This window comes from Rattus norvegicus, chromosome 16 (genome assembly GCF_036323735.1).
Source record: "Rattus norvegicus strain BN/NHsdMcwi chromosome 16, GRCr8, whole genome shotgun sequence".
Classification (NCBI taxonomy): Eukaryota; Metazoa; Chordata; class Mammalia; order Rodentia; family Muridae; genus Rattus; species Rattus norvegicus.
In genome coordinates this window covers 72,425,671-72,447,646 of record NC_086034.1, presented here as the reverse complement: position 1 = coordinate 72,447,646, position 21,976 = coordinate 72,425,671, and the positions used below count along the sequence as shown (strand labels likewise).

At 44.7% G+C, this 21,976-nt stretch overlaps 1 long non-coding RNA gene across 1 annotated transcript; it reads right to left on the bottom strand.

The window, feature by feature from the left end:
• Positions 1-1,218: 1,218 nt before the first annotated feature.
• Positions 1,219-3,831, bottom strand: LOC102548721 (uncharacterized). Its single transcript, XR_360564.5, has 3 exons — positions 3,576-3,831; positions 2,910-3,046; positions 1,219-2,790 (listed from the first exon to the last, which is right to left on the bottom strand). It is a non-coding gene; the product is annotated as an uncharacterized LOC102548721 (long non-coding RNA).
• Positions 3,832-21,976: the final 18,145 nt, after the last annotated feature.

Genomic DNA, 21,976 nt, shown 5'->3' with positions numbered 1-21,976 from the left:
AGGTTAGTTCAGACCCAGCCTTCTCTGCCTCTCTGGACTGCCACAGCTCCTGTGTGGGAAGTAAACTATCAACTATGAGGCTGTGTTAGGGTTCCCATGTTTGCATTAACATCGAATTCATCATTAGACATTTAAAAACATTACCTTTTCCCCTTCCCAGGCAAACTTTGCTCACTACCTCATACCTCCTCATGCCTTCTCTTCTTAACTGTAATCTTTCATGACCGCTATAATCCACTCCTGCATGGTTCCCACACAGCTGACTCACAGCTCCCCAGTGTAGAGTCCGTCTAAGTGTCCCATGACCTTTGAGCATGATTAGGACTGACTCCTTAACACAGCACAGGGAACGTCCGACTCATGCTTCAATCCCTGCTTCTTACGTTACTAGGTCTCCCCACTGCGTAGAACCCATGCAAGCCAGTTCACTGTAGGCACAGTTTTTCATGCCTAACCTTTTGCCTGCTTGAAATGTCCTTTTTTCCTCTTCCCCACGACATCATTACCTCCCTAATAAAGACTCTGTTATCTCAGCTTCACTAGAGGGAATTTGTCGATTTCCTGAACTTCCATGGGGCTGCCAAGCAGCATCCGCCTCACGGTTGTTACCTTGCCATTTGACTGTCTCTCCTGTTGACTGCATGGGGGTCTTATTTGGCAGTTGTGTCCCCAGCCCGTAACATCACATGTGAAATATAGAAGATTGTCAATGAATATTTTAAAAGTTGAAATGAACAATGAGAACATCGTGCCCTGAGCCCTAGGATTACCCTGCCGATCCCCACAAGCTGGCTAGACATTCCCTATCCACCCACAGGCATTCCCAGGTCTGTAAGAGAAGTTCACCTGGTTCTACTCCCTCCCTGGGCTTCTGCATGGAGAGCTAGTCAATCCCAGGCTGCCTTTAGTTTAGGGGGAAAAAAAACCCCAGCTTCATTTCAGACTCAATACGGCCAATTAATTTACATGGGAAGGTTTGTGGCTCCTATTCCTTGAGTAAAACAGGAAGAACCTAAGGGAAAGTCTCAGCCTGGCTCATCACCTGCCTCAGCCTAGCCTCTGGAACCTAAGGACGCTCCTGTCGCGGTCACGAAGACTGTCTACCAAAGGACACCATGTTTCTCTTTACAGGCCCTTGTTCCTACTCAGATTTTTTTAATCGAAAGCAGCGATCAACCCTTAAACTTAGAGAAAAAGAAAACTAAATCTGCCGGTCTCTTTTGCTGGGTAGGTCTTTGGTTTTATTTTATCACCTTTATTACAAGCTTTGGGCTTGTGGAAAAAAATGTCCCAGAACTCCAGAGCCTCAGCTCCCAGCCTGCAATGAAGGAGAGGTGCAATTCTCAGTTCCCCAAACCGAGAACAAGCATGGGTGATCAGAAGCATAAAGTCCCAGTGCTTAAAACTAGCATGTCTGGCCTGCTGCTTGGCTGGGGACTCAACCTGCCCAAATGTTGGGGCTTTAGAGAAACAAAGGTTCAGGACACAGGAAGGGATTCTGCCAGCTGAGACCTCTTTGGATGGATGTCAGCTCTCCTTCTACACAAGAAGTCACTGCAGTTTGCTTCTCTGATCTCACTGTAGAAGCATCCACAATATCCTTATTCAGTTACAGTCAGGACAAAGAAGTTCCAGAAGAGAGAGAGAGAGAGAGAGAGAGAGAGAGAGAGAGAGAGAGAGAGAGAGACAGAGACAGAGACAGAGACAGAGACAGGAGAGAGAGAGCAAGGAAAGAAAAGATATGAACGAGAATCACTCACATATGTTAGAGCTAGAAAGCATCTACTTCATTACATACATTATATTAACGAGGAGAGTGGGTTGCAAGGACGTCTTGGCTCCTAAAAGGAGGTTAGAATTCTTTCGTGTCCTTTCGATCTTACTGGGTGGAAACAGCATGCAGGATCATAACTGGACACAGTCTCTGGCACAGGGCAGATAACATAACACAAGCTCCATGAAGGAATGCTCAAGTCAGCTCTCAGTGGGATAAAAACAGCCCACTATTTCATTGTCTTCTGGCAAATCTCCACAGGGAACATCTGATCTTTTTTAATGCTCTATTTTGAAGGGCTTTCATATTCATAGAAGACGTAAGAATAATGCAAAGGATCACTCTTCACCCCCTTTCCTGGATTTGAATGCTTTTTTCCCCCCTTTTGGTTTGTCTTATTGTTTGGGTTTTTTATTCTTATTTTTTTGGTACTGGTGGTGGCCTCCAGGACCTTGGACATGCCCGGCAAGCACTCTACCACTGGTTATTCCCCAGCCCCTAGATGAATCAGTTCCGAACACTTACCCCTGACCTGCATTTATACACACACGTACCATGCCTCTTTAGTCTTAGATGAATAGATTTCTTTGACTCTCTCTCCCTTACTACCTTCTTCCTTCTAGCCCCCATGCTCAGCTCGCAGCCACTGTCTAACAATGTCCTCTGTGGAGGTTTCCCATTCCAGACCTGGCTCACATCTTCCTCTCAATGACCTCACAACCCGCACAGTGACCGACCAACTCGGTCCTTCATGGAACTGACCCTGATAAAGAGCACAGACCAGCTCTTTTACAAAACAATTCCCCTCTGTGGCACTCCACAGGGTAATGTGATCTCAGGGCACAGCGGTGGTGGCAGGAGGATCAGGAGCTCGAGGTCATTAGTTGCCAGCTTGACAGGCTCTAGAATGATTTGGGAGATGGGTCTCTAGGCCTATGAGGGATTATCTTGACTAGGTAGCTGATGTAGGAAGACCCGCTTCACTGTGGGCAGGATTGTTCTGTACACAGACGACTCTAGATTGAAAAACAAAACAATACAGCGACAACACAGAAAGCGGTTTCTTAGTGCAATAGGCACGATGCGGGGCTCATAGGTGGAGAAACTGAACTGGGCATGCGCACATTCAGCTCACCCAGTTTCTGATTGTGGCTGTGTCGTGAGCACCTTCAGGTCCCTTCTGCCTTGACTTCCCCAACACGATGTTGTACTGAATTCTGGAACTTTCCCTTTCTCCCCTAAGTAGCCTTTGTTGGAGTATCTGTATGACAGCTACAGAAAAAGAAAATAAGGTAGTCACTGTTGGATGTCATGAGACCCCACCTCAAAAATAAAAAAAGGATAAAGGATAAGCTAAAAAATGCCCCTCCTGTTTTATTGGCCCGGTACTCCCAGGCAGTTGGATCGAGACTGTGGCCATTTGTCTGAATCACTCTCTGAGAGCTGCTGTATTATTCTCACGGTACCACGTTTAAGATGCAGGAAGTCTCGCCGTTAATGACGCTGGTAATTCTCACTTTCAGCCGTTCTGCCTTATTATTGCTGTCTTCCCCTTTGTAATGGGTGAGTAATTTACAAGAAACACAGCGAGGCCGCATTGATAGCCTTTCTCAACCAACTCCCTCTTCTGAGTTAGCAACCAGAAAATTCTCCCTTTTGCCCATTGGGCTACCGTGCAGGCAGGAGCGTATGTGTCCGTGGAGGTTGGAAGTCAATGCCAGATGACTTTCTCAGTTCCTCTCCACCCAAGTTATTTTATTTCTTCCTTTTGAGGCAGTCTCTCACTGAACCTGGGGCTTACCAAATCAGATGGATGGGCCTGCCGGGGATCCACCTGCCTCTACCCGCACCGAGATCGTACGTAGCGTGGACCATGGTACTCTTCTTTCAGAGGGTCTGGGAGAGGAGACACAGATTTGACCGGAAGTGTACTGCCAAGCTCTCTTTTGTCTTCCGGTGGGCACTTTGGAAAAAGTCTGTCTCCCTTTCTGGCAGTTTAGGGTGTTCCAGGGCTTACTTCCGTTTTGTCATGCCTCGGAAGCAGCATTTCTCCAGTGGCTCTTGTTTAGATTTTATTTTACTTTATTTATTTTATTTTATACACAGGGGTCTTTTCAAGAAAGCAAGGTCCTGGTGGTTTCTGTTGCTATGCCTCAGAGATAAGGGCCTCTTGCCAGATGGCAGACAGACTTGAAGATGCAGAAGCAGAGAAGGGAGTGCGGACATTGACTGAGGCTGGGGATGCTCAGCCTCGAGATTAACACTAACAAGATGAATTTAGAAGTCAGCTCTAGTCACTGATAAACAAACAAACCAGCAGATCAACAGAACACAACCGCAATAGCCATTTAGCTCCCAGACCATCAAACGGCCCAATCAGAAATCTCGTCTCAACAGCTTAACCAATAACGGAGCATCCAATGTTGTCCCTTAGCTCACCTCACTGAGGTGAAATGCAGGCCATGTAGTCCAACAGCAAAGACACTGAGGAATAAAGGGGAGATAAGGCACTGTCTTTCGGTACAAAACTCTCTCACCTTTAGGAATAGACAAAACCTAGTCTGATTCGTCTGTAATGGTTTTTTTCCTTTTTCAATTCTGGGGTTCAAATGATATTTGAGAAATGTTATAGTGCATATTGAAAAAAATAACCTAACTTAACCTGTAAACAGTAAGAATAGATGCTGGTCATATCTACATGTCTTCCTGTGAAGTGTACATTACCAACAGAGACAGCCATTTGAGTTCAGCAGGATATGCGGATGGTTCCTGACACCTCCTCACCTCTATCGTCATCATAACCCCTGATGGGCTCCTGGGTCACAGGCACTGTGACCCATGGGATGATGAGTCCACACGGCTAGAAACTTGCACGCACTCCAAAACTAGACTCTCTATCATCAACCAGAGTCTCTCGGTCCTTTGAGTTACCAGACCCACTGCCCAGCATGGTGGTCAACCTGAGGAGGCAGTATGGGCCAAAAGGAAGCTTTTCTCTTTCCAGGCTCTATGCATCTTCCCACTTTGAGAGTCATATCTTACCCGGAAGGCAAGGAAGGTGACGAAAAAAATAGAAGCCAAGTGAGCCATTTTGGAGAGGTGGTGTTTGACAAGGTTTGTGCTGGACCTTATGTATTTATAATTCTGTGTTATTTGTATAGTGAATATTTTATTTTTATTTTGTAGACAGATGCTGCAGGGCTCCGTCGGCAGGCACAGATTTGTAAAGGCTCAGGTCTTCAGCTTCAGTAGCATGCACTGTTTCATTGGAACCAACTCTCTTCAGATCACACGTTCGGCATTGTCCCTCATGAGCATCGTTCCTTTGAAAACGTACTGTGTGGCTGAGAGCGATGGGTCGGTGGTTAAGAGCTCTTCATGTTCTTTCAGAGGACACGCATTTGGTTTCTAGCATCTATCTCCAGGAACTCACAACTACCTATAACTCTAACTCCAAGAGAGGCAGTACCCTTTTCTGGCTTCTGAGACCTGAAGTGGAAATTTCTGGTTTTTTTGAGACTCAGTTATATCATATTTTTTTCCTGGAAACTGTCTTATGAGAGGATGTATCTGTTGAAGTAGGCACGTGGTGTTTTCCTGGAAGCTTCCTGGAAAAGGGGCATGTGATGTTTTACTGGAGCGGATGCTGGAGAGAACACATGATGTTTAGAAAGGATGTAAGCATGGCCCCAACACACAGTGGACGATGCTGCGTGGTAGTGGTTTGCCTTGCCACTCTTTGCTGGTTATCATTGGTCGTGACTTCACAGAGAGAAATGCTGGCCGTGTTCCAGTGACTTCTTGCCAGTTTAGCTCACTCAGGCCAATTGGCAGAGCCTTGTGGTTTTTTTTTTTTCAGGATTGAACTGTGGTTGCTGACTGCTGAGTAGTGTTTCCAAGTGGGTAGAGCCACCGTTGCTGATTCGTGCACGCTGAACCGCTGATATCCTGACAACGAAGATTGGGGTTGCCCAAATGAACTATTTCTAAACAGGGCCACACCCACTTTTGGCCTATTAACCTTTTCTTTCCACCACCTCTGGTGGGTGATGGGCTAAAAGGGAGGCTAAAGCATTTAAGAACCTTATTAAAGTAGGTTGTGAAAAATCTAAGCCTACAGTGGGCTTCTGCATTCACATGCACCCCTGTAACACACATAAGCTTAATTTAAAAACAACAAAATGAATCTTTAAAATAAAAGTGAGTACACAATGTAAACTGTGTTAGCTTTCTGTTAATAAAGTCCCTGAGCTGGTCCCTTATGAGAAGGAAAGGTTTACTTTTGGATCAGTGTTTCAGAAGTTCCACCACGGTCAGGTGGCTCATTTCTTTTGGGCCTGTGGAGGGGCAGCACATCAGGAAGCCAGTGTGTATCCGACCGGGGGTGACCGAGAAGTAGGAAGAGATATGAAGATACTCTATCTCCAGAGTTTCCTTTTTTTTTTTTTTTTTAAATTTTTTTTTTTTTATTAACTTGAGTATTTCTTATATACATTTCGAGTGTTATTCCCTTTCCCGGTTTCCGGGCAAACATCCCCCTCCCCACTCCCCTTCCTTATGGGTGTTCCCTTCCCAACCCTCCCCCCATTGCCGCCCTCTCCCCAGAGTTTCCTTAAGGGCATATTCTCAACCATAGCCTCTCCTCTTACTATACCCATGATGGTTCGAATATGTATGACCCCCATGGACTCATGTGTTTGAATCCTTAGCCCATGAGGAATGGCACTGTTAGGAGTGTGGCCTTATTGGAGCAGGTGCAGCCTTATTGGAGGAACTGTGTCACTTACTGTAAGGGCAAGCTCTGAGGTCTCCAATGCTCAAGCTCTACCCAGTGTGGGACAGTCTTATTGCTGCCTTCAGATCAAGATGTGGAACTATATGCTCCCCCAGCACCATGTCTACCTGTACACTTGCATGCTTCCCGCCATGATGACAATGGACTGAACCTCTGACACTGTAAGCCAGCCCCAATTAAATGCTTTCCTTTGTAAGAGTTGCCTTGGCTGTGGTGTCTCTACCCAGCAATGTAAAATCCTAACTAAGACAACTCCCTACCTCATAAAAATTCTACAACATTTCAGTAGCATCACAGGCTGGTGACTAAGCCTTTAATTCATAGATATTTGGAGAACATTTGAGAGTAATCTGTTACATGGTTATCAGGGTTCACTGAAACCCTGTCACTATGCCTAGATACCATTCATTCAGAGATTCTCAGAAGCCCCAACTTAAAGGCCACACATAGCTCATCGTCAGTGTCTAAAGATGTATCTGACAATGATGAAGACATTAGTTTTAGCTCAGCCCAGCCCATGCTCCTGACCTCTGGGCCCTCATATAACCTGACCAAACACCTAGCTTTAATACAGCCAGTGTGTGCACTGAAAGCCTATGGGAAGATCAGCCTCATCTCAGCAAGTATGCAAATCAGAAACGTCAGAGAATTTCTTCACCATCTTCCATAATGTTCATTATAAAGGCGTCCCAGGTGGCAGGTGGCTATTAGCTCCTCGTGACCTATATAAATGTCACATGCAAAACTACTGCCCTGGAAAACATCTTAAAATAAATAACAACAGGAGGGACCGGAGTCTGTTGTCATCAATATTTACAGTTTATGCGTTCTCAAGCTGGCAGAGAGACGCATTCACCCCACTGGGGAATTCAATTAGCAAGTGCAGCACAGGAAGTGCTCTCCCACGAGAACATTGCACACAGATGAGGAATGTCTGCCTTTATAAGGCAAGCCAGTGACTGGGATGGATGGGGTGGCCTCGGGGCATCACTTAGCCCATATTTGGAGGCTTTGTCGCCTGATTTGTGTTCTCGTGGCCAGGCACACCATTGATAAAGGCTGAGCCGTCTTCTTCATCATCATCGTACCTGCAGTATCCGAAGTGAGAGTGTGGTTTGTCATCAAAGGGAAGCAGTGGATGGCTATGAATATGCATACGTGCGTGCAGTTACGTGGCATCTCAATTTTGTTTGAAGCTTAGAGAATCAACTTCTTTCTTATTTGAAATGCACAAAAGCTATGCCTGCCAACTTCCAGCATTACAAAAAAAGTGCTTCTCACCATGATCTGTTTGTGTGGGTGCATGCGCATGTGTGTGCGTGCCTGCGTGTGTGATGCATACACACAATTTATATACACACACACTATATATATATGTATATGTATATATATATATATATACATATATATATATCTTTCTGAACCTGTCAATGTGTCTAGCACAACACAATGTAAATCTGGTTCTCCAGAAGAACAACTGGAAAAATGCTTCGCCAATCTGCTCACTGAACTGAATTCAGCTTACATTGTTTTGCTGAGTCTATGGTGTAAAGGCTCTGTTTGGATTTTTGTCTTATGTTTCTGAAGGCTGAGATGGCCCCAGAAGCTTGGAAGTTCATCTGAGTGACAGGGAACAGGGAGGACTGGATGAAAGGGTTTCACATGGAGAGCTCCCTGAACTCATCAAGTGGTCCAGGTCTTACTTTGTGGTTTATGATTCTTGAGGTTCCTTGTGTATGTAAACGAGGTAAAATTCCTTCCAACTTAATTCGCTCTAGTTCTTAGGCGTTGGGTAAAGCTTGTCAACTAATACAGCATATAAAATCTGGTGGTAAGGAAAAATGAAGTCTGAGAAACATCGCTGCTAAGACAGCAGTTCTCAACCTGTGGGTCTCGACCCCTTGAGGGGGGTGTCACATGATCCTTTCACAGGTTGCCTAGGGCCATCAGGAAACACAGATATTTACCTTATGATTCCTATATATTTGGTTGTGAGCCTAGCCTTTAACCATCTCTCCAGCCCATGATTCCTAACAGTAGCAGAATTACAGTTATAAAATAGCAACAAAATTAATTTTATGGTAAAGGGATCACAACAAGGTGAGGAGCTGTGTTAACGGGTCCCTGCGTTAGGAAGGTTGAGAATCACTGCTCTAGAGCACGGGAGTGAGCTTCATCAGAAACTCTGAACGAGGTGGTCTAAAAGTTCTAAGAATGCTTGCATAATTTACCTTCCAGATTGGGGGATTCTGAAAACAAAGGCGGTAAAAATGGCTCATCTTAACTGTCAACTTAACGGGGTTAGAATTGTCATGGAGACTAACGGTCATGTCTATGGCGGAGTTTCTGGGCTGGGCTAATTGAGGTCAGAAGACCACTCTAAGTGCCGGTGTCACCATGTCACGGGCTGGGGTTTAAATGGACTGAAATGTGAGCCAAGTGCTACCATTTATCTCTGTGCGCTTCCTGATTCAGCACGCGGTGTGACCAGCTACTTCATATTCTTGTTGCCTAGCCTATGCAGCCATGGGGACTGTGCTCTCGACCTGTGAGCCAAAACAAAACCCTCCTTTAAGTGGATTTTGTCAGAGCCACGAGCAAAGTAACTATAAGAACAATGCTCTGAATAATTTCACCAAGACAGCAGACACTCCCTAGGGGTGTGGGAAGGTCATGTTTCTCAAGGATGATTTATAGATATCGTGGGGAGCTTATTTAAGCATTGCGTGCATTTATATAATAACTGTGTTCCTTATAAGAAATAACTAGGGCAGGAAGCCGTCAGTGTATAGAAGAAATGACTCTATAACTTGACAGCACTTTGTTTTAAAAACTGGTTCTTTTCTAACTTGCTCTGTGACTCTAAGCCTCTAATTTCTCATTTGCAAAGCAAGAATAAAATACCTTGGGAAGCTGTTGTCAGAATCAGACAAGGTAAGAAAAAAAAGTGAAATGTCTAACACACTGCTTGGATAGAGTAGGCACGTAATTTTTATTTCCCTTTCACCGGAATGATCGGGCCCTGCTTAGACCTGCTGCGTTCTTTCAGTCCTCGGTTTTAAACTGAAACTAATAAAATACACTCCAGAAGTTAATTTCCAACAAAAGCATCTGTTCAAAAATGACAGCTGACCGACTGTAACAGGGATACCCGTGAGTTTATTTTTGTGAGTCCTACTGTGAAGTGAAGTCTTTGATGCAAGTGTTATTTTTATTTTCGCTTTTGAAAATTACATGGGGTTGATCTGAGGGCCTGAGCTACTGGTGTTCTGTTCAGGAAGTTGTCTTCTGTATCAATGAGTTCAAGGCTCTTCCGCATTTTTTTGTTCTATTAGATTTAGTGTATCTGGTCTTATGTTAAGATTGTTGATCCATTTGGACTTGAGTTTTGTGCAGGGTGATAAATAGGGATCTATTTGCATTCTCCTACATGCAAATATACAGCTAGACAAAAACTGTTGAAGATGCTCTCCCTTTCCCATTGTATGGTTTGGGCTTCTTGGTCAAAAATCAAGTGCCCGTACACGTGTAGTTTTATTTCTGGGTCTTTGATTCTACATTTGATCAACCTGTCTGTGTCTATACTAATACCATGCAGTGTTTATCACTATGGCTCTGTAGTGCAGTTTGAGGTCAGGGAGGCTGACACCTCCGGAAGACCTTTTATTGTTAAGGATTGTTTTAGCTGTTCTGGGTTTCTTTGTTTTTCCAAATGAAGTTGAGAAGCGTTCTTCAAGATCTGTAAATAACCGTGTTGGGATTTTTGATAGGAATTGCATTGAATCTGAAGCTTGCTTTTGTTAAGATGGCCATTTTCACTATGTTAATCCTTCCATGAGCAGGGGAGATCTGTGCATCTTCTGATGTCTTCCTCAATTTCTTTCTTCAGAGACTTGAAGTTATTATCATAAAGGTCTCCCACTTGCTTGGTTAGAGTTACACTAAGATATTTTATATTGTTTGTGGCTATTGTGAAGGGTATTGGTCCCCTAACTTCCTTCTCAGCCCATTTATTGTTTATATAAAGGAGGGCTATGATTTCTTTGAGTTAATGGGTCCTTGTGAAATTGGAAAGCTCCTGAAATTGGAAAGTCAAAGGACACTGTCAGTAGGACAAAATGACACCCTACAGATTAGGAAAAGATCTTCACCAACCCTACATCTAACCTCTGTTACTATCTAAAATATATAAAGAACTCAAGACATTAGACACCGATAACCCAAATATCCCAATTGAAAACGGGGTACAGAGCTAAACAGAGAATTCTCAACAGAGGAACTGGAATGGCCTAGAGGAAATGTTCAAAGTCCTTAGTCTTCAGGGAAAGGCAACCCAAAAATGACTCTGAGATTCTACCTTACACCCACTAGAATGGCAGAGATAATAAACTCAAGGAATGGCACCTGCGGGTGAGGTTATGGAGCAGCAAGGGGAACACCCCTTCATTGCTGGAGGGAGTGCAAACTTTTACAAATACTCTGGAAATCAATTTGGCCATTTCTCAGAAAACTGGGAATAGTCCAACCCTCAATAGTCCTTTTGGGTTGAGCACATACCCAAAAGATGCTCAACCATCCCACCAAGACACATGCTCAACTATGTTATAGCATCGTTACTCATAATAGCCTGCAACTGGAAACAACCTAGATGTCCCTCAACTGGAGAATGGATGAAGAAAATCTGGTTCGTTTACACACTGGAATACTACTCAGCTATGAAAAACAAAGACATCATGAATTTTGCAGGCAAGTGGGTGTAACTAGAAAATATCATCCTGGGTGAGGTAACCCATACTCAAAGGACACGCATGGTATCTACTCACTAATAAGTGGATATTAGCCATAAAGTGTAGGAAAACCGCACTATAATCCACAGACCCAAGGAAGCCAAAAAACAAGGAGGGCTCCAGGATGGATGCTTGAATTTTTCTCAGAAAAGGAAATAAAATAGACATCAGAGGTTGGTGGAGGGAGGGTTCTTGGTGGGGGAGGGGATTGAAAGGGGTGGGTGGGGGCAGGGGGGACTAGGTATAGGGAGAACAAGGAAGAGAGAAGAGAAATCGGTGGTGGGTGGGGCATCTCCAGGACATGGCAGAGACTTGGGATAGAGGGAAGCCCCAGGGTGTTTATGGGGAGTGACTCTAGTTGAATAGGGATATGGATCCTGAAGTGACCACTTCCTGTAGCCAGGCAGGGCTCTCCATGGAGGGATAAGGATAGCAACCCATCCACAAAACCTTTGACCCAAAATGTGTCCTGTCTACCAGGAGTTCAGGGGCAAAGACAGAGCAGAAATGGAGGGAATGGCCAACCAATGACTGGCCCAACTTGAGAGCCATCCCGTGGGCAAGAATCAACCCACTACACTGTGATATTCTGTTATGCTTGCAGACAGGAGCCTAGCTATCCTCTGAGAGACTCCATGCAGCAGCCAATGGAAAGAGAAGCAGAGACCCACAACCAAACATTGGACGGGAGCTCAGGGAGTCTTGTGGAAGAGTTGGGGGAAGAAAGGATTGAGGGACCTGAAGAGGACAGGGATTGCACAGGAAGACCAACAGAGTCAACTCACCTGGACCTTGAGGGATCCCAGAGACTGAATCACCAACCAAAGACTGAGCATGGGTTGGACCTAGGACCCCTGCACATATATATAGCAGATGTGCCGTTTGGTCTTGATGCATGTTCCCCAGTAACTGGAGCAGGGACTGTTTCTGAATCTGGCTGCCTGTGGCTCCTACTCCTCTAACTGGGCTGCCTTGTCTGGCCTCAGTGGGAGAGGATGCACTGAGTCCTGCAGTGACTGGATGTGCCAGGAGGATGAGGGTAGTGGGAGGTGGGGGGGGGAGGTGATACCCAGAGGGTAGGCTCCCCCTTCTGAAAGGAGCAGGGGATGGAGGAATGGGGAGATCTGTGTGAGGCAGGTACGTGGGAGGAGAGGGGAGCTGTATTGGATGTAAAATGAAGAAAGAAAGAAAACAGGAAATTGCATGAGGCTGTGCAAATGGAGACTGAGCGATGTTGAGCCAAGGTTTTGATTAGAAGCAGAGGGGCTCGTTTCTAATGAAAGCTCCAGTTCACGCAAAGTGTGCAGCACGCAAATCACAAGCCATGGATTTTTATCACGCACCTAGTGATGCGGGATGGTTGGTAAAATGGAAGACCTGGGTATCGTCCCATACACCCTCCATATATTTCAGATAAGAGTGTTTTGGGGTTGGGGATTTAGCTCAGTGGTAGAGCACTTGCCTAGGAAGCGCAAGGCCCTGGGTTCGGTCCCCAGCTCCGAAAAAAAAAGAAGAACCAAAAAAAAAAAAAAAGAGTGTTTTATAATAAAAAGTCAGTGTACGCTATGTCATTTTATTCTCCCCCCCCCCAAAAAAAGATCCTCAAATGGCACAGAATCTCATGTGTCAAATCCCACATCTTCATGTGGCTCCTTTGGTGCCTACTCCCAAGTTCAAGTTCAACTTACTGGTCAATACAGGCTCTACTTAAATCGGTGGAGTGGAGAGCATGGACTCCGGCTAAGCTGTGAGACTTGGGATGGGGACCTGAGGGAGGTTTTTGAGGAAGAAGAACCCTGGTGTTCTCGGTGGCACGTGTCTACAACCCTAGAACCTGGAAGGCTGAGAAAAGAGGACCAGCAATTTGAGGCACGTGACTCGGGAACCGGGGCTCAGGCCACAGCTCAACACGGCATCTGCTTAGGATGTGCAAGGCTCCGACTTCTGACATTGATACTACAGAGAGGGGAGAGAAGGAATGGGAGAGAGAGGGAGAGAAGGAAGAGGAGGAGAGGGAGGAGGAGGAGGAGGAGGAAGAAGAAGCGAGTCCTTCAGCCAGGGGTGAGATACATTAAGCCGGCTGGCGAAGGAAGGCTCTGAGAATGCCACCCCCTCCCCCTCCGCTCCAGTTCTTAGCTTGAGGGTTGTGTGAAACGTGGAGGGGAGAAGACAGGGGGAACGGGAAAGTCTCAGTTGAGCACAGTGGTCTACAGTTTAAGAGAGGCACAGAAGTCACCCAGATTTAGGAGGTGGATGGCTAGAAAACCTGGGATCAAGCTATCCAAGGAAAGCGCTCTGGGAGGGAAGAGAGTGAAGGGCACTCCGCTCTGCTCCATGACTGGGTGACAGGAGCCCAGAAGACCTGTGTTTTGAGTGGCTCATGCAGCTTGGTGGCTGAGCCACTTTATTCCATTCAGCAAATGAATTCGGGCATCAGTTTTCTCACCTGCCACTTAGACTCACTGGCAATACCCCACAGAGAAGCTGAAAAATTTAAACGGAAGCCAACATCCAGGCCTTAGAATGCAAGGAGCGTCGAACCAACACTGAACAAGATCGTTATTAGTTTTACCTTATCCGACGGTAGGAAGCCAGAGCAGGCACAGCATCGGAAGAGCAGAGTCATCAGCCTTAGGGAGAAAGGGGACTTAAGGAAGGGGAGAGAAGTCAACCGTGTGACCCTGAAGACAGATCAAGCACATTTCAAAGATACTTTTGGTGACTCTGCCAGCATAGTTCGCTGAGAAGGCGAGCAGGCAGCCCAAGAGAGACGAAATGGGGACCACAGGAAACCGGGCGGTCTCTGGCTGTCGCTCAGGCTCAGGCTCTATTCTCTGTGATCTTGGGGAACCGCTCTCCTTCACCGTCCTCTGCAAAGTCAAGATACTCCAGAGCTTACACAGGAAGCATGGGGCAATGGAAGTAAACACGTTAATCCGTTAATCGTTACTGCCTCTTCTTCCTCTGAAAACGCAGAAGGGACACAGCTGTCGTGTGATGGGTGGTATGGTATGACCACACTATTACATGGTGGTGGAGAGAAACACAGATGTGTGGGAGGAAACTGCAGGTATCCATAACTTAATTTGTGTACTGTCCCCAAATGAGCGTGAAAATAGCAATTCACAGTATCCTGCTGCTTTTTCTGTTTTCACTTCCCTCAGACTGGATTTCCTTAGCATTTTCGGGCCACCTACCATTCCACAGTAAAGGAACCCATCTCTAAATGTATTTCCTTTATCCTGGTCACTAGCAAAGTCAAGCAGTACGCTCATAGCTCTTATCCAAACCTATGTTCCTTTGAGTGGAAATGTGAGATTTTGAGTTTGGCTGCACATTACCATTTTAAAGGTAATGTATTTCTGGACCCCCATGTATTTCTTGCCTAGGTACGTTAGTATCTTAGAGCCCAAGGTCCCATAGCCCCAGTTTCCTCTTAGTATCCTGGGAGCTCTCCACAACAAACAGAGGCGCTGGTTCTCTCTCCCAGAGCAGAGTCTTATGCCTTCTCTTCCTGCTCAACCGTCTCCACCTGAAGACAAGGAGAACCTTTTTTGGTCTTTAGCTGATGAGGACGGAGTTAACATGGCCCAGAAGAAAAGCAATAAAGCCTTCCTTCTCTTGCTATCCCAGCACGCTCGTTCTTCCCTGCCACGTCTATTTGCACAACCATAAACTGTGAGCCCAGGAGGAGAATCCCGGCCAAAGTCTACACACGCCGGATACCATAATGTAAGCTGGCTGTGCTGTGAGGGGCTCTTAAACCAGGCCAGTGAAGAAAAACACGGGCAGCTTTACTCTTGAGGCTTTGGATTCCTTCTCCTCTGCAAACCTGGGCCTCGCCCTTCCAGTCTGACTTTCTCAGGTGTCCTTAAAGAAGAGTCCTCTTGACTACCATATCCTTTTGAATTATCCAGGACCAGGTTCAGTGCCAGAGTCAGAGGCCAGGCTCTATTGCAACGCCCCCCTCAGGGCTGAGAGACTGCAAGGAGCACCAAACAGTGCTGAGATAGGCTTGCGTGCCTTCTCTCTCAGGCTCACCCCACTGCCTTGTCCCTGATACTCTATCCTGCTTATATTGAGAAGTGGGCCCAGCAGATGGACACACCCATTCAGGATGCTATCACGGGTGGTTCCAGCCAGTAGATTTCATCTGAGAGCAACTGAGCCTCCCTTGCACCGGGGAAGAAGAGACTCACGGGAGTTGTATCAGCCTTCTTAACTCCATCCTGCACGGGGTTTCACCAAAGTTCAATGCAATATCAAGAAATGAGCGGTACCAATATTAAAATCAAGTAAGACTGAGGCACGAGGCAGAGGACATCTGGACTTTAGTGCCCATGGACCCCGATGTTCCCCGGGGAGAGAAGCCCCCAGGGAACTGTGCATTCTTTCTAGTCCTGTGCTGTTGGTCAATGCATGGTGATGCTAAGCCAGCATCTCTGTCCACATGAGCCTTTAAGCTTCTATCTCATTCTCCCAGCTCTGTCTGGGGCAGGCTGTCGGCAAGTCTGCTCTTGTCAGGCCCTTCTGTCTTCTAGGGATTTCTGTGGACATTACCTTTTTGGTGTTCTGTTGCCTGCTCAGCTCCTGTGCGTGAAACCTATCCCGGGCACTCAGTGATCTGCTAACCCCTATACTCTTTTTTTTTTTTTTATTAACTTGAGTATTTCTTATATACATTTCGAGTGTTATTCCCTTTCCCGGTTTCCGGGCAAACATCCCCGTCCCCCCTCCCCTTCATTATGGGTGTTCCCCTCCCAACCCTCCCCCCATTGCCGCCCTCCCCCCAACAGTCTAGTTCACTGGGGGTTCAGTCTTAGCAGGACCCAGGGCTTCCCCTTCCACTGGTGCTCTTACTAGGATATGCATTGCTACCTATGAGGTCAGAGTCCAGGGTCAGTCCATGTATAGTCTTTGGGTAGGGGCTTAGTCCCTGGAAGCTCTGGTTGCTTGACATTGTTGTACATATGGGGTCTCGAGCCCCTTCAAGCTCTTCCAGTTCTTTCTCTGATTCCTTCAACGGGGGTCCTATTCTCAGTTCAGTGGTTTGCTGCTGGCATTCGCCTCTGTATTTGCTGTATTCTGGCTGTGTCTCTCAGGAGCGATCTACATCCGGCTCCTGTCGGTCTGCACGTCTTTGCTTCATCCATCTTGTCTAATTGGGTGGCTGTATATGTATGGGCCACATGTGGGGCAGGCTCTGAATGGGTGTTCCTTCAGTCTCTGTTTTAATCTTTGCCTCTCTCTTCCCTGCCAAGGGTATTCTTGTTCCCCTTTTAAAGAAGGAGTGAAGCATTCACATTTTGATCATCTGTCTTGAGTTTCATTTGTTCTAGGCATCTAGGGTAATTCAAGCATTTGGGCTAATAGCCACTTATCAATGAGTGCATACCATGTATGTCTTTCTGTGATTGGGTTAGCTCACTCAGGATGATGTTTTCCAGTTCCAACCATTTGCCTACGAATTTCATAAAGTCGTTGTTTTTGATAGCTGAGTAATATTCCATTGTGTAGATGTACCACATTTTCTGTATCCATTCCTCTGTCGAAGGGCATCTGGGTTCTTTCCAGCTTCTGGCTATTATAAATAAGGCTGCGATGAACATAGTGGAGCACGTGTCTTTTTTATATGTTGGGGCATCTTTTGGGTATATGCCCAAGAGAGGTATAGCTGGATCCTCAGGCAGTTCAATGTCCAATTTTCTGAGGAACCTCCAGACTGATTTCCAGAATGGTTGTACCAGTTTGCAATCCCACCAACAATGGAGGAGTGTTCCTCTTCCTCCGCATCCTCGCCAGCATCTGCTGTCACCTGAGTTTTTGATCTTAGCCATTCTCACTGGTGTGAGGTGAAATCTCAGGGTTGTTTTGATTTGCATTTCCCTTATGACTAAAGATGTTGAACATTTCTTTAGGTGTTTCTCAGCCATTCGGCATTCCTCAGCTGTGAATTCTTTGTTTAGCTCTGAACCCCATTTTTTTTGGAGCTGGGGACCGAACCCAGGGCCTTGTGCTTGCTAGTCAAGCGCTCTACCACTGAGCTAAATCCCCAACCCCATGAACCCCATTTTTTATTTTATTTTATTTTATTTTATTTTTTTTTATTAACTTGAGTATTTCTTATATACATTTCGAGTGTTATTCCCTTTCCCGGTTTCCGGGCAAACATCCCCCTCCCCCCTCCCCTTCCTTATGGGTGTTCCCCTCCCAACCCTCCCCCCATTGCCGCCCTCCCCCCATAGACTAGTTCACTGTGGGTTCAGTCTTAGCAGGACCCAGGGCTTCCCCTTCCACTGGTGCTCTTACTAGGATATTCATTGCTACCTATGGGGTCAGAGTCCAGGGTCAGTCCATGTATAGTCTTTAGGTAGTGGCTTAGTCCCTGGAAGCTCTGGTTGCTTGGCATTGTTGTACTTTTGGGGTCTCGAGCCCCTTCAAGCTCTTCCAGTTCTTTCTCTGATTCCTTCAATAGGGGACCTATTCTCAGTTCAGTGGTTTGCTGCTGGCATTCGCCTCTATATTTGCTGTATTCTGGCTGTGTCTCTCAGGAGCGATCTACATCCGGCTCCTGTCGGTCTGCACGTCTTTGCTTCATCCATCTTGTCTAATTGGGTGGCTGTATATGTATGGGCCACATGTGGGGCAGGCTCTGAATGGGTGTTCCTTCAGTCTCTGTTTTAATCTTTGCCTCTCCCTTCCCTGCCAAGGGTATTCTTTTTCCTCATTTAAAGAAGGAGTGAAGCATTCACATTTTGATCATCCGTCTTGAGTTTCGTTTGTTCTAGGGATCTAGGGTAATTCAAGCATTTGGGCTAATAGCCACTTATCAATGAGTGCATACCATGTATGTCTTTCTGTGATTGGGTTAGCTCACTCAGGATGATATTTTCCAGTTCCAACCATTTGCCTACGAATTTCATAAACTCGTTGTTTTTGATAGCTGAGTAATATTCCATTGTGTAGATGTACCACATTTTCTGTATCCATTCCTCTGTTGAAGGGCATCTGGGTTCTTTCCAGCTTCTGGCTATTATAAATAAGGCTGCGATGAACATAGTGGAGCACGTGTCTCTTTTATATGTTGAGGCATCTTTTGGGTATATGCCCAAGAGAGGTATAGCTGGATCATCAGGCAGTTCAATGTCCAATTTTCTGAGGAACCTCCAGACTGATTTCCAGAATGGTTTTACCAGTCTGCAATCCCACCAACAATGGAGGAGTATGAACCCCATTTTTAATAGGGTTATTTGTCTCCCTGCGGTCTAACTTCTTGAGTTCTTTGTATATTTTGGATATAAGGCCTCTATCTGTTGTAGGATTGGTAAAGATCTTTTCCCAATCTGTTGGTTGCCGTTTTGTCCTAACCACAGTGTCCTTTGCCTTACAGAAGCTTTGCAGTTTTATGAGATCCCATTTGTCGATTCTTGATCTTAGAGCGTAAGCCATTGGTGTTTTGTTCAGGAAATTTTTTCCAGTGCCCATGTGTTCCAGATGCTTCCCTAGTCTTTCTTCTATTAGTTTGAGTGTGTCTGGTTTGATGTGGAGGTCCTTGATCCACTTGGACTTAAGCTTTGTACAGGGTGATAAGCATGGATCGATCTGCATTCTTCTACATGTTGACCTCCAGTTGAACCAGCACCATATGCTGAAAATGCTATCTTTTTTCCATTTGATGGTTTTAGCTCCTTTGTCAAAAATCAAGTAACCATAGGTGTGTGGGTTGATTTCTGGGTCTTCAATTCTATTCCATTGGTCTATCTGTCTGTCTCTGTACCAATACCATGCAGTTTTTATCACTATTGCTCTGTAATACTGCTTGAGTTCAGGGATAGTGATTCCCCCTGAAGTCCTTTTATTGTTGAGGATAGCTTTAGCTATCCTGGGTTTTTTGTTATTCCAGATGAATTTGCAAATTGTTCTGTCTAACTCTTTGAAGAATTGGATTGGTATTTTGATGGGGATTGCATTGAATCTGTAGATCGCTTTTGGTAAAATGGCCATTTTTACTATATTAATCCTGCCAATCCATGAGCATGGGAGATCTTTCCATCTTCTGAGGTCTTCTTCAATTTCCTTCTTCAGTGTCTTGAAGTTCTTATTGTACAGATCTTTTACTTGCTTGGTTAAAGTCACACCGAGGTACTTTATATTATTTGGGTCTATTATGAAGGGTGTCGTTTCCCTAATTTCTTTCTCGGCTTGTTTCTCTTTTGTGTAGAGGAAGGCTACTGATTTATTTGAGTTAATTTTATACCCAGCCACTTTGCTGAAGTTGTTTATCAGCTTTAGTAGTTCTCTGGTGGAACTTTTGGGATCACTTAAATATACTATCATATCATCTGCAAATAGTGATATTTTGACTTCTTCTTTTCCGATCTGTATCCCCTTGACCTCCTTTTGTTGTCTGATTGCTCTGGCTAGAACTTCAAGAACTATATTGTATAAGTAGGGAGAGAGTGGGCAGCCTTGTCTAGTCCCTGATTTTAGTGGGATTGCTTCAAGTTTCTCTCCATTTAGTTTAATGTTAGCAACTGGTTTGCTGTATATGGCTTTTACTATGTTTAGGTATGGGCCTTGAATTCCTATTCTTTCCAGGACTTTTATCATGAAGGGGTGTTGAATTTTGTCAAATGATTTCTCAGCATCTAATGAAATGATCATGTGGTTTTGTTCTTTCAGTTTGTTTATATAATGGATCATGTTGATGGTTTTCCGTATATTAAACCATCCCTGCATGCCTGGGATGAAGCCTACTTGATCATGGTGGATGATTCTTTTGATGTGCTCTTGAATTCGGTTTGCCAGAATTTTATTGACTATTTTTGCGTCGATATTCATAAGGGAAATTGGTCTGAAGTTCTCTTTCTTTGTTGGGTCTTTGTGTGGTTTAGGTATAAGAGTACTTGGGGCTTCATAGAAGGAATTCGGTAGTGATCCATCTGTTTCAATTTGTGGAATAGTTTGGATAGCATTGGTATGAGGTCTTCTATGAAGGTTTGATAGAATTCTGCACTAAACCCGTCTGGACCTGGGCTCTTTTTGGTTGGGAGACCTTTAATGACTGCTTCTATTTCCTTAGGAGTTATGGGGTTGTTTAACTGGTTTATCTGTTCCTGATTTAACTTCAGTACCTGGTATCTGTCTAGGAAATTGTCCATTTCCTGTAGATTTTCAAATTTTGTTGAATATAGGCTTTAATAGTAAGATCTGATGATTTTTTGAATTTCCTCTGAATCTGTAGTTATGTCTCCCTTTTCATTTCTGATTTTGTTAATTTGGACACACTCTCTGTGTCCTCTCGTTAGTCTGGCTAAGGGTTTATCTATCTTGTTGATTTTCTCAAAGAACCAACGTTTGGTTCTGTTGATTCTTTCTATGGTCCTTTTTGTTTCTACTTGGTTGATTTCAGCTCTGAGTTTGATTATTTCCTGCCTTCTACTCCTCCTGGGTGTATTTGCTTCTTTTTGTTCTAGAGCTTTTAGGTGTGCTGTCAAGCTGCTGACATATGCTCTTTCCTGTTTCTTTCTGCAGGCACTCAGCGCTATGAGTTTTCCTCTTAGCACAGCTTTCATTGTGTCCCATAAGTTTGGGTATGTTGTACCTTCATTTTCATTAAATTCTAAAAAGTTTTTAATTTCTTTCTTTATTTCTTCCTTGACCAGGTTATCATTGAGTAGAGCATTGTTCAATTTCCACATGTATGTGGGCATTCTTCCCTTATTGTTATTGAAGACCAGTTTTAGGCCGTGGTGGTCTGATAGCACACATGGGATTATTTCTATCTTTCTGTACCTGTTGAGGCCCGTTTTTTGACCAATTATATGGTCAATTTTGGAGAAAGTACCATGAGGAGCTGAGAAGAAGGTAATTCCTTTTGCTTTAGGATAGAATGTTCTATAAATATCCGTTAAGTCCATTTGGCTCATGACTTCTCTTAGTCTGTCTACGTCTCTGTTTAATTTCTGTTTCCATGCTCTGTCCATTGATGAGAGTGGGGTGTTGAAATCTCCTACTATTATTGTGTGAGGTGCAATGTGTGTTTTGAGCTTTAGTAAGGTTTCTTTTATGTATGTAGGTGCCCTTGTATTTGGGGCATAGATATTTAGGATTGAGAGTTCATCTTGGTGGATTTTTCCTTTGATGAATATGAAGTGTCCTTCCTTATCTTTTTTGATGACTTTTAGTTGAAAATTGATTTTATTTGATATTAGAATGGCTACTCCAGCTTGCTTCTTCTGACCATTTGCTTGGAAAGTTGTTTTCCAGCCTTTCACTCTGAGGTAGTGTCTGTCTTTGTCTCTGAGGTGTGTTTCCTGTAGGCAGCAGAATGCAGAGTCCTCGTTGTGTATCCAGTTTGTTAATCTATGTCTTTTTATTGGGGAGTTGAGGCCATTGATGTTGAGAGATATTAAGGAATAGTGATTATTGCTTCCCGTTGCATTCATATTTGGATGTGAGGTTATGTTTGTGTGGTTTTCTTCTCTTTGTTTTGTTGCCAAGACGATTAATTTCTTGCTTCTTCTAGGGTATAGCTTGCCTCCTTATGTTGGGCTTTACCATTTATTATCCTTTGTAGTGCTGGATTTGTAGAAAGATATTGTGTAAATTTGGTTTTGT